This window comes from Amblyomma americanum, chromosome 3 (genome assembly GCF_052857255.1).
Source record: "Amblyomma americanum isolate KBUSLIRL-KWMA chromosome 3, ASM5285725v1, whole genome shotgun sequence".
Lineage (NCBI taxonomy): Eukaryota > Metazoa > Arthropoda > Arachnida > Ixodida > Ixodidae > Amblyomma > Amblyomma americanum.
The window spans coordinates 180,459,094-180,473,299 of NC_135499.1; the positions used below are offsets into that span (position 1 = coordinate 180,459,094).

The window sequence follows — 14,206 nt, forward strand, 5'->3', positions numbered from 1 at the left end:
CTGAAATATGTTGAAAATGCTAGAATCGTGATGTTTCTAACAAAATGAGGTGAGGGACGGGATAGATTACAGGAGCGATGAGAGCTGACCTTTCCAATAAATCAACTACCTCGTTGATATAGACGCCCGAATGTCCAGGTACCCAGACAATGCGGATCTCACGCACTGTGCGCGGAACAAAAAACCTAAGCGAACGATTCAATAAAGATTTTCCAGAATTTTGGAGAGACTAGAACTGAAAGGCAGTCTGCAAGAATAAGAACCAGTCCTACATGCCTAGGAAGTATGAGAAGGGCCAAACCAATGAAAAGAAACACCGCGAAGAATATAGGAGTATAATCTGGGTTACGAGCGGAATAGCTCCAAGCCGGCTCCTGTGAATATATCCCAATCGCCGCCTTCTCAGATCTGCTGGAGGCATCAGTGGAAATAACAGTATGAAGAGGGAAATTCTGTAGGTGTTCAGAAAGGAGACCATTTGGGATATTTGCGGGCATATGTTTCGCATGGGACGGTAAAATATGGTCGTAATAGAAGACGGAGTCGGTCTGCGTATCTGCAACTTGTTGCAAGGAGATCAGATCAACCTGAAGCGGGGCTAACAGATTCTGCGTGAACCTAACTTGCGAAAGCTGATAGCGTGACCAATGATTAGTGAGAAACAGGTGTGCTTGGGATAGAAAAATGGGACTACTAACGCCGGTTGCCGGGTCTAAGGACATGAGGAAAGTACGCACTGTTAGAAGTTGGAAGCAGGAAAAGAGATCGGGGATATGGGCTTCCATATAAAGGACACTGTTTGAAGCTGATTTTGGGAGCCCGAGGCATAGCCGTAGGGCACGCCTTTCCAGTAAAGATAATGGCTGCAGCTTGTAGTTCGCGCTACCAGAGAACAAGACGCAACCAAATTCCAGAATCGGTCTCATATAAGGATTATAGAGCAACAATAACGTGTCACGACGAATGCCAAACTTTTTATTGCCAACTCGTGTCAACCGGCCCCAGAGCACGTTTCCCTTTAATAACACTACTCTTAATATAGTCTCGTCAGTCCAAACTTTGATCATAAGTAAAGTCTAGGTATTTAACCGACTCCACCTGCGGAATTGGAGTGGAGCGGTAGACTAGCGAGATGTACAAAGAAGTGTCGGGCGGAAATACCAGCGCGCCACATTTGCTGATATTAAGTGATAAATTAATTTGGTTCAACCAGACTTCAATAGCATTCAGGTATGCCTGCAACACACTCGTAGAGTGCATGAATATCCTTTGCTGATGCGAAAAAAGCTATATTATCTGCGTGTACATAAACTTTAATGTTTGGATGAATGGTTATGTCTCGAACCAATACGATGAAAAGCAGTGGAGCCAAAACAGATACTTGCGGCACATCTCTTGATTGAACGTAGGTATTAGAATAGAACTATCTGTCTGTACAGAAGAAAAATTTTTCTTTAAATATTCACAAATCCAAGTATAGATACAGTGTTGTGGATGTAGGTGGGCAAGGTTGTTAATAAAGACCGTGTGATCAACGCTGTCATAGGCCTTAGCAACATCAAGTGTCACCAAGGCCGCTACTTCTCTCTTGCGCATTGAGAGTCGTATTCGGCTCTCGAGATCCACATGCGCGGACCATATGGAATAACCGCGACGAAAGCCAATCTGTGCGGAGCTGAGGCCATTAACGTGATGAACATGCTCTGTGAGGCGACTGTGTACTACTCTTTCTATTAGCTCTAATAAATTTGAGGTTAAAGCAATGTGCCGAATATTGTCTAAATGAAATCCATTCTCTGCATTTTTAAAATACAAAATTATTTTCGCAATTTTCCAACTGTAAGGAATCCAAGAGTTTTCTAATGACGCAGTTACAATATCCAGAAGGTGAGTTGGAAAGTCTTGCGCTAAAATATTTAACATGCACACAGTAACCCCATCAGATCCCGGGGCAGTAGACTGCATCAAGGAAACAATTGGGAGGAGCTCCGACACGTCCACTTCAGGATAGTTCGACCTGGGGGTGAGAGTGTGCAAAGGTTCCTTTTCTGCACTTGGAAACGTAAAGCCAGCCCCTGAGCGATACGTTAAAGGTGTTGCTTAGCTTCCTGCGGAGACAATATTATTGACTTTATGCGATTGGAGGCCGGAGAGTTGTTATTCCGCGCCATGAATCTATGTACAGCCTTCTTATTCTGGTGTTTAGAGAGATACGTGTTTAAATTTTGATTATAATCCACCTTTGCTTTTTAGTAGTTCTTTTGAAAGATGCAGAGTAGAACTTATAATTTATCCAATTAGCTGGGCTCTGATTATAGAAAAGGCTTTTCCATGCTGCTTTTCTACGACGATAAGCTTTCTCACACTCCTCCGTCCACCAAGTAGACGGCTGTCTGGCAGGGGCAGTAGCGCACACAGAGGATACAGAGCTCGCAGCAGCATCTTGCAGAAAGGAAATTGCCCGCTGAGCTCTTTCTGCTCGACCTGAGCTAAATATGGATGGAAGCGAGGCCGATATCAATTTTTTATACGCAATGTGGTTTACAAATTTCATTGTTGCGCCACCTTTTCTGACAGGAGAGGATATAATAGTAAATGTTATTGGAAAGTGGTCACTAGATGTACCTGAGTCTACTGTTGACCATGCAGATACTCCAACCCCACGATATGCTAATGTTAAATCTATGATTGAACGAGAAACTCCACGTATAAAGGTTACTGCTCCGGAATTTCAGCAGCGCACTGCATTCACAGACGTCCATGACCAGAGAAGCTGGCTGCAGGAGTCAGAGCGACTACCCCAGACACTGTGGTTAGAATTAAAATCCCCAGCGATCACTGTGCTGTTTGCTCCGCTCAGTAATTAAGGTATCCAAACAGTCTGTCCTGTGAACACCTACAGGAAAGTACACGTTAGCAATAGTTACTTTGTCGCACCGTGCAAGGGAGATTTCAACCGCCAACAACTCACAGGCAGGGAGCATAACTTTCAGCGAGATTGATGCCCGGTGACATATTTTTGTAGAGATCATAGTTATTAACCCACCACCCCTGTCATTAATGCGATCTACCCTGAAAACACGGAATTTTTCCATTGAAAATATTTTAATTGGAGAGAGCCACGTTTCTTGCAAAATCTCAATATCTGGATTATATTTATGAAGAAGTAGTTCAAAATCCGTGAGAGAAGAAAGTACGGAACGACAATTCTATTGCAGAACTTTTAGACGCACCATGATTATTAACTGATGAAAGAGGCAGCAATAGCCTCCTTCAGCACATCAGTCTGGGGGATTACTTTGGGGGGTCCTTTCTTTGCTTTGATTTGCGGAACAGCTGACTTGGAGGGTGAGGAAGAAGCTCAGCGCTTCTGGGAAGTACAGAGCATTTCAACATCCGTGTTACAGATATCTACGTGAGAGACGCTGCCAGGAGCGCTGTTGGCAGGCGGGACTTGGGATGTGTCAGGAGGCGACATGGAGTCACTCTTACTAGCAGCACAATTTGGGAGCGATGCAGGCGTCGCCGCCGAAACAGATGATTGAGAAGGCAGAGATTGGCCTGCAACAAGATGAGATAAAGACTCGGTGAAGTTGCACAGCATTCGCACGACCACCACAGAAAGAGCCTGTTCAACTCAGGACACTATCGAAGTAGTCAAACTTGACTCTATATCTGCCACAGAGCTTCGCGCACGGCTGGCATATGTATTATTCTTCCGATCCAGACGTGCATAAGCATCTGCTCTCGAGCAACGCTTCGCTTGAATTATGTCTAGCAGGCTTTGTTCATCAGCTCGCTTCGAACAGTTGGCATCATCAGATGAGTGCTTACACTTGCAGAGGCAACACTGGGGCTGATCAGAAGAGCAGCTGTCATTCGAATGCCCTTCTTCACAAACACGGCAGCGGGTCGGCGATTTACACGCTTTACCACTGTGACTTCATGAACCACCAACAGTTGGTGCATTGAAGTGGACTGGGTTGCAGAGGATCCACACGATGCACTATTGGCCAGACTATGAGCTCAGAAGGATAGGAGGAGCCAGCAAAAGTAGTTATAACTGATTCTGTCGCTACACGCACAACATTTAATTCTCTATTGCACCGGTAGACAAAAAGAACCCCCACACTTGTTCCCTAAAACTCCTCCAGTATTTCCTGTGGAGAAGATGGTGGGTCCACTCCACGAGCAATACCTTTGGAGCATCCGAGCTGTTCAGGGATGAATTCTTTCACCGCTAATGACTGAAAAATTTTGCACTGGAGCAGGTCTGTGAAGCAAGCAATGTAAGAGGACTTGAAAAGAATGCCTCTACGGCCGAACGGTCGCACCTCAGAGATCTGGAGGTAGTGGGCAGTTAGAGACCTTAGCGTTCTTAACTTCTGCTGAAGAACTTTAGAGGTTTTCATCTTGATCATTCCTTCACCGATTGGCACGAGAGCCACGGGGATGACGTCAATTCCATTTTTCCTAAAAAGGTCCAGCGGCAAGCTTTGGGTGGGCAAGCTGGCAAACCAGGCTGCCGACCCTCCGTTCTGGGAGGTCAGCGACATACCTGAGCCAAACGCGCCCTCAAGATATATGAAGATGAAAGTCTTTCCACCAAGATGAAGGAGCTTGTCTGATGAACGGTTGCCCCCGGAGATTCAGGTCCAGCGGTCGGTCGCCAAGAGCCGAAGGTCAAGGTTTACGGACTCGCCGGACAGCTTGGGCGGAGGTGCCGTCTTGATGCTTGTCTTCGTCGGGTTATAGCGCGTCTAGTCCTGGTAGTCGTGTCATGTGGTCGGGGATGGGGACGGGGCGGGGGAAAGCGGCTGGTCGGTTCTGGTCAGCTCGAGATGGGGTTGAGCCGGGCGGCGGAGTCCAGGTCCCCTCGGCCAACGACGAAGGCGAGCAGAAGGCGGTGATGCTCCAGCGACCAGGATGACGATGTGTACCACGCACCTCACACCAAACATTACGAGGTGGCAAGCCAAGGAACAGGAGGACATGATGACCGATGAAATATGGTTTAATGGCTGCGGGCCCAGCGCTAGCTCTTCGTTGTTGTTGTTGCCTGTAAAGCGATGGCGCATACACATGATGCAACATGCAATGAAGCTGTTGAATGCCTTTTTTGCGGTTTATGACCCTTCTGAAGCAATCAAAGTAGTGGAAGAATTTTATTCCCTAATTTGTTCTACTGTTGCTCAAATTTTTTCATTAAGTTTCCGTTTGCTCTCGACCATGCTTAGTTGTCGGCCATAATTTCTTGTCCAAATGTGGCTATCGTGTTCTCCTTTTCTCTAATTTGCTTATGTATTAAAAACACCTTGGCTCTGATATCCAATGTTATGTGGATTACTTGGTTGGGACTGATTACTTTGGGTAAAAATGAAAGAAGCTGTTAGGTTCGGTAGATAGACGACTGCACCGCGCAGTGAGGGTGCAGATATGCTGAAGAACAATCCCTATATGTTGACTCAGGTAATTCGAAAACCTGATACCACGTCCAAAAAAACAATCACTTGTGAGCATGCTGTCCCAGGCGCTTCCTGTTAAGAAAACTAATCCTTGTGATCAGTTTTACTCGTGCTAGTGCTGGTTATGATTAATTTAGGTTTGGGCTAATGCCAGCTTGATTTGATCACCGTATACGCATCGGTTTTGCTTAAATGTCTTTCTATTTAAATCCCATTCTGGAAAAATCTTAATCGGATTGAAAGTATCAGAAGTAAATAATAAATAAAGTGTTCATTAAATAAAGCGCATTGTACGTAGTCTCGATTCTTGAATCCTTCCTGCCCTTTCCCTCTCGACAGGCATTCAAACTAGCTAGCACAACTTTTCATACTATTAAGGAGAAAGGAGGAATGCGGGGAAAAGTGGGGACATCTGGTCGGGCTTCTCTCTCTGCTTTCTTTTGTAGCTATTTCTACTTTCTTCAAGGCGAATTTTTTCAAGCTCGCTCCTCGGCATAAGCTGTGAGCTCTTCGATAATGGTGTCATTTCCTTTTAGTGTCTTAATGCGTCAACCTTTTCTACAGCACAATTAATATATTTCTTTTTCTTTGTAAAGATTCTTCTCCTCCATTCATATGGATTACGGGAAGCTATGCGACGCCTAGGATGCAGAAATTGGCTTCAAAAATAAAAGCGCTGATTAGATACTTTTAGATACCACCGTCGGTAATACTTGACAATGTGAATTAGAATTGTTGCTATACGTGGTGGGAAATGGATGTATTGTGATGCTTCCGTCCAGGAACCTTATTTCTCTTTAAACTTTGAATCGACGACTGGTTTCGCGATGCCAGTGTGTTCGCAATGGCTAAATTTGGCGACTTACTGAGGCAAAAATTTGTACAAGCTAGGTGCGCGATTTTTTGTAAAAAGCACTGAAAGGGGTACTTTGTGAAGCAATAGAATCTGCCGTAACTGATTTTGGGTTTACTAGGAAAACGCTCTAATTTAGAATGTTCTGCAGCCCACAAATTCTGATCTGTCAGAAACAAAGGACTATGAATAGTGCGGGAAATCCCAAGAGGTGAAGAGAGCCGGGAATGGGAAGGAAGGATGTAAGACAGTTGTACAATAATAAATTAAACTGAAGAACATGGCTATTTTACAGGCAGTTACCGAAAACATTGTAGACCAGGAAGTCAATTAAGATCAATCCTTCAAACGTGGGCGAATCTATGAAAAAAAGCTGCTTCGAAAAAAAAAAGGAATAAGAAAGAGCAAAGAGGAACCAGAACAGAGAGAATAAAGGGAGGTTGAGCACCGTCAAGAAAATAATGCGAAAGTAGAGGACGGAAACGTCATTTGCACGCCAAGTGATAAAAAAAGACAAAACAGAGAAGAAAGGTTACGGGTTATGATTTAAACATTTTACTGCTTTTCAGCGCTCTTATGTCACTCCATAACAGTATGCTGGTGCATGTGAAACCAGTGCCCAATATATCTCACAAAACCGAATACTCGGTTACTAAAAAAAAACACAGAATGAACTTAGCTGTGCTCGCCACAGGAATTCGCAGGCATACTTGCTACCGCTGCGGCTCAACAAGGGCTTCTGTGTATACTAGCCACGGCCCACAGTCTCCATGGCGGTTTCTCGGTAAAGAAATATTTGATAACTTGCGGGACACTTTCGGCGAAGCATCGCGCGACACACGCTGTTCGCACTGGCCGTCTTCCTGTCAGCCGCTGCAACCTGCTGTCGAAGCTGCCGCCGCTCCTTAACACATCTAACATTCATTGCGGCTCACGTGTCTGAAGTGCTTTCTAGGCTCGCTGGCGAGAACGGCTTCGTAAGACTCAACGGCAGACTCTAAGTACGCTTTGCGGGTGATATGACATCGAAATGCTCTTGCTTCTCTTATTCGTCGCACCAACCCTAGCATCTTCCCATGATGCATGACGGCAGTTTCCAATTTCGCTTCGACAGAGGTTTAATTTTTTACGCCAAGCAACTTTGACGTCACGATTGCGACAGATGTGGCCTGAAAGACAAGCTCTTTGAAGTGGTTTTCTCGACTTCCCCGGATTTAAAGAAAAAAGAAAGAAAGAAGCACCTTTCCAATTATGTCAGCATTTGGAAGGGTAGCACGAAAAGAATTCGCATGATTTACCTGATCTCTTTGAGCTGGTCGCATTAGAAAACCTTTTCGGTAGCCCTTTCGAAGGGCAACTGCACAGATTTTTCCAAAAGTTTGAGTTAAATATCGTATCACATTTCTTAAAGTTCCTTGTCTTGGGCACAAAAAACGGTTTTTAGAAACACGCAGTAGAACTATTTTAAAACCGCAAAACAGCAAGCCTAAAACCAACTCGGTTCGTGGTCAGGGACGATGCTCCGCGCGACGCGGCAATTACGGCGCAGACTTTATTGTGCAAGAACTGATACGCGCATTGAATACCTGAAATAAATACTGTAAACGATGACTCTGTTCGTAAAACAGGTAAGAAGACCTAGAATCATCATCATCATCATCATCATCATCATCATCATCATCACCATCATCAGTCTGACTACACCCACCGCAAGGCAAAGGCCTCTCCCATGTCTCTCCAATTAACCCTATCCTTCGCCAGCTGCAGCCACCGTACCCCTGCGAAACTGCTTAATTTCATCCGCCCGCATAACTTTCTGCAGCCTCCTGCAACGCTTGCCTTCGCTTAGAATCCACTCCGTTACCCTTAATGACTAGCGGTTATCTTGCCTTACATGCATTACATGCCCTGTCCAAGCCCATTTATTCCTCTCGATTTCGACTAGGATGCCATTAACCCGCCTTTGTTTCCGCACCCACTCTGCCCGCTTCCGGTCTCTTAATGTTACACCTGTCATTTTTCTTTTCATATCTCGCTGCCTATGGAAGACCTAGCACTACCCTTAAAATTTGTTCTTCACGAGTGGAGCGGGCAATAACACGCGATTAATGTTTGTGGCGTTGCGAAGGCAGAATTCCCTGCAGAGATTAGGGAAATTGAGGCCACGGAAGCGGCAAACTTTAAAATTAATTCTTCCAAAAAAAATATTGCCTCAAAGCTGCCAAACATAGAGGAAAAATTAAGGAAAACCAACAGTAAAAGTTTCATTACAATATATGAATTCCTAAGAAGTCACGGTGTTGTCCTTTAGGTAAGCTTTCTCAAGCGATTGTACAGCCTGTCTATCAACGTATGCTAATCAAACATGCTAACGTTGCCACTCAACACATTTCTCAGTTTTCAAAATGTTATGGCTACGAATCATAGCGGTCAGACACAGGACCTCTAACATGGTTGCTCTACAGAGTACTCCAAAGTTGGGCTGATTGCGATAGTAGGCTGGGTGCTAGTCGTAGCCCACCTTTTACTGTTAAGCTTGGGTAGCATAGCATACCTAGAGAGAAAATAACTTTATTGCTTGTCATCGAAATCACTGCGAAAGTTTAGTTTAGCAAGATAAGAGGTACAACTAAAGGCGGAAAATATGATACAAATTTGCGATACAGCAACTATACTTGATGCAGCAATGCACGATGCTCCATCGCTAGACCCTCTTTTCCAGCCAGAACTCAAGCTTGCTGGTTTAAACGACAAACTTTTACATCATGCTTCTTTACGCATCTTGGAACTACTCCCCTTATGCTAAGCATCGACAGCGGAACCAAATCCTATTAGGGCAATGGTTAACTCGGCCCGAAGCCTGGAGGATGCAGTTATTGGTGCGTATAAATCCGGTTCGCTGAGTTGGTGGCGCCGTGGCGAAGCTATAGTGCGATGGGAACAACTTGTGCCATGCAATCAGGTTGTAATGGCCCAAGAACATACCCATTTAGAAAAACGACTTCGTTTTAAACCTCGAAATTTTGTCACGCATTAAAAAGTTACCTGTCGACGAACTAGAAGCACCAACAGCTTTATCGTACGCAATAAATCCACTTGGGGAGACTTTTTCTTCTACAAAAAGAGTGAACAAGCAATTAGAAAAGAAGGACATCTGGCTATCTGCTTTCCCGCAAACATTTCTCGAGCATCTCCACTAACGGGTTACTTGCAAAGACATAGACACATACGGGTACCAAACAATACCGAGCTCAAAATGCCATAATCATCAGGATTTCTGTAATGCGCCAAATTACAGTTGAATAGCGATAAACGCCACCCTCTCAGATAATTTTACCCAAATGCGTTGATTAACAACCAAAAGGTGTATTGACAAAACGTGCACTATTATGTCATATCTGGGATAACAAAACGATATGGACGTTTATTTGTTAAGACCTCTATTTAGTTTGCCCGATGCAACACAGCGAGAACCAAAAAAAAACTTCACTATGCGTCAAGTTAATTACATTGTCAATATGGGATCGAAGGAAAAGGTTGGGTCGGTGAAGAGGTACAGAAAATTTAATTATTAGGTTTCAAAAAAGAATAACGATTTAGTGCAAAGTGAAGCACAGTAAACCTAACTTCTGGATGAAAAATACATTCTTTTGCGTGTTAAGTCTATCACCAGTGAATTCAAGAGACAGATGTCCTGCTTCCGCTTTCGTCGAGTTTTTTCTATAAAATGTCCTACTTATTTGCAAAGTGTGGCTAGCGCAGCATGTGGACGCGTAGTTACTCCACGGTGCTTAGTAGAGCCAGTGTTCATGAGTATAATTATGATCTAAAAATGCCTTTCAAGAAGTTCAGGGTCACAAACTTTTAAACTTCAAAAAGAAGTTTTCATCGCCATGAGAAAAAAAAAGTCTCAATATCGAAAGTCTGTGGCATCGCATGAACCCACGCTGCACAAAAAAGTTGCTTCTATATTGCTACGCCCCAGTACATGGGGATAGAGATAACTGAGATAAGCCTATTACATGCATGGCCTTGCGGCTAGCGGGTAAAACTGAAGGAGCTGCAGTCGCGTGTAGAGCCTTCCAGTACACCTCCATAATTAACCACCCGCTTAAAGCCGAAATAGCTGCAGGGAATAGGTCAGCATAATCCTCAAGTTGAGTTACTTCCTAATGATTGAAATTTATACCAAACAAGTATTTCATGCAAGTTTTTGAAAATTGTGTACGTGGTTCTTGAGCTCATTAAATATTCTTCGGGCTAAATTTTCAAGTTTCTACGAGTGGCTTGCAAATCTCAGCAAAAATTTTTGTGTCGAGCTTAAGCAAATGCCTGTCGGGAAGCGTGTTTGGCACTTGCCATCCCGTGCACATGAATGGCCACAGGCCTCCTTTTTAAGAAAACAATCGAATAGTTAGCGCGCGCCGAAATCTCACGAATCATTGTAAAGGAACTCGTGAGCAGGTATACGAAGTAATTATTTCTGGGCAGACAATCACATGATGAGCGCAGCGCCGCTAAGACTTCTGTTTTTATCGGCGACGACTTGGTGGCTGAAGTTATCGCAGACGCTCCTAGAAAAGCAGAAAGGGGACCTCAAAAACAGCGCAGTGTTTCTATTCCTCCCTCTGGTCATTGTTGCACAGAAAAAAAACAAGACTTGCAGAAACGCCACAGCCGACTATATAGTTTCCAATAAAAGAGATAATTCGCACTGCGGCGCGCATCACCTTTGTATAGCCCCCGACAAAGATGACTGATCGGGATCGCAAGTTATCCAAAAGGCCTTGAAAAACAACTGCACTTCACTCTTTTCTTTCTCGTGCAGGCTGCACGGGTGAAAGGCGAAAACTTCGACGCCAGGCGTAAGAGCCCGCTGTGGTCGACTATCCCTCGGCTTCACAGAAAGCTGCACAGCAAAGAGCGGGGATAAAAGGAGTCACCGTGGGCACTTGTGGCGGTGGCGACGGCGCCTGTGAAAGCGGAAGCACGAGGGGCTGTGTTCGAGTCACGGCTCCAAAGCCGCGGATAACGCCGTCAAGTGGTTGTCGCCCGCGAAACAGGCGCACGCCTCATAAGCTCTACCGTGGCGGAGGGGAGCCGGGACCTCCTCCATCAATGTCAGCCGGGATCGCGGAAAGAAGCGGCAACGCTGCAAGTGACGACATCTCTTCGACGTGACGCGACGGTAGGCAACAACGTGTGTAGTCTTGAGAAGAGGAGCTGGCTCGACGTGTAGATCGTGCGTTGATGCGTTCCTACTTGAATGGCAAAAAATTTTTATCTTCGTTAGCAGCTTCGCTTGAGCGCTTAGCGAACATAGCTCAGGATTGACGGTGGACGAGTTCTAAAGTTGCAACTTGGGCGCAAAAAAAAAAGAAAGCAATAACAGCGTTGTAACAGGCGCTTCGTCTGGCTTCACGAAAAAACAAAGATACGCAAGCTAAGAGCTGCCCTGCGTTAGGACGTGCTTGCCTTTGAAAAGTGCACTGTGTTCGTGCCTACCCCGAAGAGAAAATTCAGAAGATCAGTGTTTGGGTTCTGTGAAGTATTAGGTAATAGGAGTATCTGCGGAAATTTCTGAACCACGGGAGAATTTAGAGAGCTGTAACAACATCGCTGGGCTGTAGACACTTTATAGATATCGGGACACCGTAGTAGAGGGCTCCGGATAATTTCCAACACCTGGGCTTCTTTAACGTGCACTCTTGTCGTACAGTACACGAGTCTCTAGCATTTCGCTTTCATTGAAATTCTACCATCGCGGTCGGAATCGAACCCGCATCTTTCAGGTGAGCCGCCCAGCACCATAACTACTTAGCCAACGGGGTGGCACGAATAAAAGTTGAGTTCAACTCCAGAAATGAAGCACGTCTGAAGTTCTTTTTGGGTGTAAAAAGAAAGCCCGCCCGAACCTAAGCACACGTATGGTAACCACATGAAGCTTGACTTGTGATGTGCGCAACTGGTACATCATGTTAAGCTTAAAACTACGGGACCGTTTCACTGCTTAAGCATAACAAGTACTGTAAGGTTAAATTACCGGCGTGTGTCTCTGCGTGACCACCGATTGAAGTGTCCAGGAACGGCAGAGAGTCGAGCGCGATGACCATGCGAAAACCCCACACGGGATGCAAAAAGGAATACCTGAATCGGCGAAGGCGGAAAAGCTGCTCTGAAACCGACAGTACATCATCGACTGATCGACATCGTCAATTCGTCAAGGCGAAATGTGGGTACTGCAAAAGACGTAAAAGCATAACAAAAAAACATTAGTGGGCGATAAATAGAGCCATCATGAAACAAAGTGTAAATGCGGCAGATATAAAGCATTAAATCTACTGCAATCCGCAAAAGCCAGCCAAAGTAAAGCGAAATTAATAGCAGCAACTTTTAGTCCACGGGATGACAAAAAAGAAAAACATAACGTCAGATGAAACAGCATCCAAACGAAAAGTATCTAATGAAAAAGCAACTTTCTAAAACCGCATTCTGCTTGTGCAGTTCACCTTAGGAACTCATCTCAGCGTCTGTCATCTTTTGCCTCTAACTTTCGTGTTTGACCAAGGTCTCTTTCATATGCTATTGGAGAAATATCTTGTAGTACTAACACTGAAAAATATTTGAGAGAAGACCGCTTGAGGAAAGCTACAGCGTGAGGAAAGCTTTGTCAAAGTGAACTAGAAAGTTCTGAAGAGAAGCCTTTATTGTTTACAGCGATCTCTACCGAGATGTTTTGATCAGTGCAGCGGATTTTAGCACCCCCTTTGTTATGTTGTTTGGAACCTTGTAAAACAATTGAAAATATCAGCTTAAAGGTGACACAGCTCCGCAAAATAGCACCGAACATTCCAGCACTAGATATTGTTATGCGGCTTGGATTTTACCGTCGTAAAGAAATAACTTTCAGTTCCTCTTTGCGTAATGCATATGAGAGCAAAAAAAAAGTGTCTTCGTACATGACTTGTGCCAGAACATTCGACTGCAAACAGGCAAAAACGGAAGAAACTAAGCAAGTTTTGATTTTTGCATGCCTTTGCTTCTAGGCGCCCGTGTGCTGTGCGATGTCAGTGCACGTTAAAGATCCCCAGGTGGTCGAAATTATTCCGGAGCCCTCCACTACGGCACCTATTCTTCCTTTCTTTCACTCCCTCCTTTATCCTTTCCCTTACGGCGTGGTTCAGGTGTCCAACGATATATGAGACAGATACTGCGCCATTTCCTTCCCCCCCCCCCCCCAAAAAAAAAAAACAATTAATATTGCGTTTTTTCTCGGCGTTGTTGCATCCGGACAGAGATTTCAACGTGACTTACGGCCTTAACTGTTTCGCACAAGGCTGCAGTAGACAGCTTTTGCACAGCGAATCCATTCCAGCCTACGTTTCGTTGCTCAATGGCTTCTGTGCGATCTCGACCGGGAAGAGAAACTGAGCAGTGCCGCACAAGAACTTTGCTTATACCATTCACACGGGCTGCTCTGCTGCGTTTTGTTCTCGCCACGGCCGAGACGTGACTCTTCCCAGCTGCGGAAAGAACGCGACCGACTCCACGGTCCGTTCCCTAAAGCTCGGATTCAACCTCCGACGAGCCGCGCCGCTTGCGCGGCTCATAAACAAACCCGCGTCAAGCTGCCCTTCGACCCCGTGGGCGGTCTTCTTGACCCTCAGCCACGGTTACGTAATGTGAGATTAAAACATAGGGACAATGTGTGGGGAGCTGGGGAACTTTTACTCTACTTTGGCCACAGGCGCGATAAACGGACACAACACAAGGCAGAAAGACGGGACCGAGCGCCTTGTGTCTGTTTTTCGCGCCTGTGGCCAATGATGTGTAGTTACCAACTTGCCCAGCAAGACGTTCTTTTAAGCTACTTATACAGTGCACCACT

At 45.1% G+C, this 14,206-nt stretch overlaps 1 pseudogene across 1 annotated transcript in view; it reads left to right on the forward strand.

Annotated features, from left to right (window-relative positions):
* Positions 1-14,206, forward strand: part of LOC144125555 (5-hydroxytryptamine receptor pseudogene) — a 287,026-nt pseudogene that overhangs the window by 254,968 nt on the left and 17,852 nt on the right. Inside the window, exon 4 of the transcript XR_013313389.1 lies at positions 11,147-11,506. The product of XR_013313389.1 is annotated as a 5-hydroxytryptamine receptor pseudogene (transcript). The remainder of the gene's footprint in view (positions 1-11,146; positions 11,507-14,206) is intronic.